Source organism: Porites lutea, chromosome 1, assembly GCF_958299795.1.
Source record: "Porites lutea chromosome 1, jaPorLute2.1, whole genome shotgun sequence".
NCBI classification, from domain to species: domain Eukaryota; kingdom Metazoa; phylum Cnidaria; class Anthozoa; order Scleractinia; family Poritidae; genus Porites; species Porites lutea.
In genome coordinates this window covers 41604502-41610501 of record NC_133201.1, presented here as the reverse complement: position 1 = coordinate 41610501, position 6000 = coordinate 41604502, and positions in this window count along the sequence as shown.

Below are 6000 nucleotides of genomic sequence, written 5' to 3'. Positions count from 1 at the left end.
GCCTCCCGTAAGCATTTGCAACTATTTTGATTTGTAGAAGACTGTTTAACAGTTTTCATTACCTTAATGTCTCGTAAACAACACGAGGTACATGTTCTGATCTCTCCCCCCCCCCCCCCCCCTCCCACCCTTCCCCCATCCATAACAAAAAATTTTCAGACCAACACTGAATTGCATGAAGGTGTGTACAAAAATATGACCATCTCGAGGCAAGGTTCATCACTGTAACTTACCACATAAAAGCCTTTTCGTTGTTTGCCATCGACTGATTCTGTTCTGAATACTAAGGTTCCATAAACAACGCCACGTTTAGAAAGAGCCCGCCCTTTTCAATACAAGAAAACCCAAGTAGCAATTTCACCAACGGACATAAGCCGTAAGAAAAGGACCGCGTCAAATAGTTCATGAAATCACAAACGCCTCATGACACCTTTAATTCACTCTTTCTTCGATAAACTAATTTTTAATTTTTTAAGCATACATGACATCAGAATGCGCGATTATGAGCATTGTAGCTTATGAAAAGAAAATTTAACACCTGATGCACATGAAAGCGTCTAAGAAGGGGACTAGGGGGAATTAGGAACATTGTGCTTAAAGCTGGAAAAATATTGGCTAGTTCTTTGAATAGACTCAATTAAAGCCGTTTTTGTTCAGTAAGGAGCTGTTAGATGGGGGGAAAGCTACATAAAGTAGATCGCATCAGAATACGGCATAGGACTAGGCTCTCAAAATCGATAAGCTGAATGCAAGACCAATTATTATGTAAAACAGAGAAAAATTCCTTGAGGGAAAAAAATTATGGCTAGGGAAAAGACCCGAAGGTGGAAAGTTAGGATGGTAGCTTCTTTTCAGGTAATCGATCATTTACGTTAACTTCCGCTATCCGACGGGCATATCGGAAAGACTGAATGGATGAGAGTATAACAGATTCAAGAAGAAACAAATTTGTGATTTTTCACAACTCAATAAAATAACTAAAATTGTGTACTACTCGGTTATACAAGATTTTTGTTTTCAATTTCAGATTTTTACGATGGGGCATTAGCCCCCGTACTCACTAGACACTACTGTACAATCATCGTGTTAAAATCAGTGAAATACTCCAAACAATTTGGATTCCCACCCTTATACCTTTATTGAAAATTAAAGTTGGGAAGTTTGTTGTTTTCTAAAAGTAGTTTGAACAGCCGAACGACATTTTTTTACACGGAGTGGGGAAGGCAAAGCTTCACTTATCTCTTCTAAGGTAGAAAGTGTCAGGAAAACGTGAGAGCCGTCCTTGAGGGTAAAGTGTCTAACCTAATTTTCTCACCGATTGCAAGTGCCATTTCATCCACGCATAACCTCACCTAGTTAACAGAATTAGCAAATGTGGTGGGGAAACGTTGCGAGAGAACTGAGTAAGATGTTAGGGTAAGTTTTGGAAATTTTCCGCACACCTGGAAAGTCCTGGCTACGCTCCTGATAGAGACTTTTGCTGGAGAGAAATTGAAACATGTTCGCTAATATAGTGACGACCAGAAAGGACAAGCCATAGGATAGTTCCAGAAAACCACCCATTAAAATAGATCACGAAGTTGTTGCGGCGGAGGATGAACTTGAAGTCATCTGATGAAGTGCAATTTTTCAAGGGAGCCCAGACAAGATTATGGGCACAGCTTGTTTGATCGGGAAAATTTAGAGAAGCTCAAGGCAAATCGCTAGACAACACATGCTAGAGCTGAACTAAAAATCTTTTGCGCCTTTGAACTCTGTCCCTAAGGGTAAAGGAGAAAGTTTCCCTTTATCAATGCATTAACCGTGTTGATTATGAATGTCTCCTTATGTTGGACGTCTTACTAACAAGCACATTACCACTACTTGCCCTCAGAGGCGTTTTTCAGTTGACGAGCAGAGAAAATTAGGTTTTGACTGTTTGAAATTCTGGATGCCAGAGTGAAGACGCCTTTTGTATGATGACGTCATCGTCCTACAGTAAAAAGCGTTCGTTTTTTACCACTGATATTACGTCAATCGGTACACTTATGTTGTCGAAAGGTCCGTGAGCATGGTAAATGATTTTACCTTAAACTGCAGACACATCTTCAATCACTCCTTATTGTTCGCGATATCGGATAAACACTCTGGTCTCTAACTGAATTTTCTTTGCTGTTTACTTTATTTTGAATTAGGACTGTCTTGTGTTGTCCATGCATTGTCTAGCGATTTTAAGCTTTTTCAAGGAAACAAAAATCTGGAATTGTCCCTAGGGTGAGGCATTTGCGCACAGTTTTAAAGCCCTTCGGTGGGGTGACTGTGGTTTTTGCTGTCCCGGGCTCATCCCTCATTCTTCTTAACCCCTTCCAAACCAATTTTTCTGTTTATCAAGAATCTCCTCAAAACGGGCTTCGTGATTGAGACAAAATACCTGAAAATTGTACACGGAACCGTTGTTAACGGTGTACAAGGTAGAATGAGTCTATTCATTACTTTGCCAACGCCCAATTTTTAAAACCGGAAGTAATGATGTTTATTTCAAGGGCCCATGTCTCATGAGTTTTGAGTGAATCTTCAAACGCTGTAAATACATGTAGCTGGAACTATCATCGCATCGATCCTCGCTCACTAATAATGATAACTTATATCAACTTCCATTATTTATTGCCTGGCTAAGACTTTCACCGATTCTTCAGTTCAGTTGTTTGAAACCAGGCGGTTTCACGTGAGTTGTAACGCCAGGCAAGGAACGTGACGACCCGCGATATGCGTGGGAAAATATTACTTTTTTTCGATCAAGGTGGAAACTGGCAACTTTGTCGTCGAGTAAGGTAATACATCTCAATTTTCATTACTATGGTTAATTTTAAAAGCTCTGGTTTCGGTAAAGGAACTGGAGGAAAATCAGGAAAATTCCTGTTCGACTGTGATACTTGAATTTTGTTTACGCGTCATAGCATAAACATAACAAATTTATTTTCCTTTTCCTTATACAATCTGCCTTTTTTTATACTGTTTTTCGCAGCAGAGTTATCGATTATATTACAGAGGCTAATTTTATTACACAGATCACTCAGATTTAATGACAGAAACTCTATTATCGATTGTAATTTTGGCAACACCTGGCGAGTATTCGGTGTACAGATTATTGACAAAGTCGCTAGAACAGTCTTCCATTCATTACTTTTGTTTCTGCTCCGTTAAATTTGCCCAATTTTTTTATTAATGAACTCGATTTAACTACAAACAGTGAGTATTCAGGCAGATTGGCAAGCTTCAATGCGATGTGGCAAAAGAGATATACGCCTTTAAAATTCTGTTAATTTTGCGGGTGTAAAAAATTCAAAAAGTATACCCACCAAAAGTTTAATCGATCGTTGCGAAAACTTTATCAATTTCGAAGTAGTTTCTACAAATACAATAAAGAGGGATTGTTCTTTCAATCTGTATTGGCAAAGGAAGATTAGCTTTGAAGACAGGGTTGTAGTCGAAGGCTCAAAAGCAGCTTCTATTAACCAATATAGCGCCGGTCCGAGGCACCCAAAAACCGGCCATGTCAATAATTTGCGAAGTAGGAGGAATTAGAACCTAAAGTTACCTATTCCTTATTAAAGACCTCAAATCAAGTCTACATGCCAATTTTTAGCCAATTCGGTGAGATAGTGTGGCAGCGCCTTTTTAATATAGCTCGAATCTTACAGACAACTGCTCTTAAAGTGTTTAAGGTGGCCCGAACCTATTTATATGCGTGTTGGCTACGTTTTTGATTTGCGTTTTTCAGAATGAAAGATTCAACCGATTTCTATGATTTTTGGCATTCTTAATAAATAATAATGGAACTTTAAGAAAATGTTATTTATTTTCTTGTAGGTATAAAAACCTTTGAGATATCGGCATATATTTAAAACCGCATTTTTACGAAAAATGTAAATAATTTCGAAATCGCACGACAGATTTTTCCCTAACTTCAGCAAATAAGCCTCAGTGCTCTCTAGTTTTACATCTGCAAGTTTGAAGGCAATCATGACCGTAGAACTCGCTGCACAAAATGCTGGTTGAATTTAACCTTAAAATGCTACGCTAACACATTTGTGAAAGTTGACGCACAAATAGAGGAAGACTGCCGACAGACTATCTCCCATCTGAAAGGATATTCCTATCTAAAGCTTTATTGCAAGAAACAGAGTAATCAGAAACTTACGGCGTATACAGTTAGCACTTTAACAAGAACAATTTTAAGCTGAGTGTGCGGTGATATTAATTGAAGAACTTCTATTCATCAAACTTACCTTGCATTTGCCCCTCTCTTTTGGAAACAAATGTTAACAAAACAAAATATAGCTTCTACGAAAAACTCTTAAGAGTTTTTAGCGTCGCAGGCTCCCGTTTTGAAGAGAAATAAGGCCACCAACTTCAGTACTTCTAACCATCCGTTTTCCAGCTGCAATGAAAACCCTTATATTTGGTAATTTATTCACGCTTTAAGACTTACCATCACATTTGCACGGGCAGTTTGCTGTTGGGGATAATGAGAAGAATAAGTCGATTGTCATATTTTTCTTCATCTTTATTCCCAAGTGGTAAACTTCCCGTGCGCATGTGATGGCAAGTCTAAAAAGCTTGAATAAATTACCAAATACAAGGGTTTTCATTGCAGCTGAAAAATGGATGGTTAGAAGTACTGGAGTTGGTGGCCTTATTTCTCTTCAAAACGGGAACCTGCGACGCTAAAAAATTTTAACAGTTTTTCATAGACGCTATATTCTGCTTTTTTAAGATTTGTTTCCGAAAGAGGGGGACAAATACAACACAAGTATGATGAATAGAAGTTCTTTAATATTACCGCGGACTCAGAATAAAGTTTTTCTTCTTGTAGTGCTAAGTATGTTCGCCGTAGGTTTCTGATTATTCTGTTTCTTGTGATAAAGCTTTAGGTAGGAATATCCTTTCAGATAGGACTGTCGGACCTCTACCTCTATTCGTGCGTCAACTTTCACAAATGTGTTAGCATAGCATTTTAAGGTTAAATTTGACCAGCATTTTGCTCAGCGAGTTCTACGGTCACGATTGCCTTCAAACCTATGAGAGCTCTGAGTCTTATCTGCTGAAGTGAGGGAAAAATCTGTCGTGGGATTTCGAAGTTATTTACATCTTTTGTAAAAATGCGGTTTTAAATATATGCCGATATCTCAAAGGTTTTATCTCTACAAGGAAACAAATAACATTTTCTTACAGTTCCATCATTATTTAGTTGGTATGCCAAAAATCATAGAAATCGGTTGAATCTTTCATTCTGAAAAACGCAAATCAAAAAGCCACCTTAAGAGCAGTTTTCTGACGAGAGTCGCATTAGAGCGGTTTTCATTTGAGTGTCGAAAAGTAATTGGTTTTGCACTTTCTACACGATGCGATTGGCTTAAAAGATTCGCGCCACCTTTTCATCCAATCAGAAGTAAGACCAAAGCCAATTGTGACGCGCTCGCATGCATTTTCCCGCGCTTTGCGTCAGCCACATGTAATTACTTCGAGTTTTGATTGGTTCAATGTATTGTCTGTGTCCTATGTGATTGGCCAGAGTAATTACTTTGGTTTTGGTTTTACGACACTCAAACGAAAACCACTCTAATAACCAAGACCGAGTTTTTTAAAAAGGTCCACTGGATACATCTCATCCAATGGATAACGCCAAAGTTATATGCTTCTAATTAAAATAACGCCACTGGTTTCCTTAACACTTTTACTCTAGACAGTGACACGACAAGGTCATCGCTCAAGGCAAACAATCACATCAGCCAACCAGAACTCGAAGCACTGCGCGAAGCCGCGATAAGCGCGGGAAAAAAATGCGGACTTGTTCCGTGGGACGAGACGAGAAATAGCATAGCGGATTGCTGGTATTGCTTATCGCAATGTGCCAGACCAAATACTTCTAACTTCAACGGTAAAATAGAACTGGAGGCTACAAAAGAAAATAAAAGGAAAACTGCTCACTGACTACTTTAATAACCACACAATCGTTTT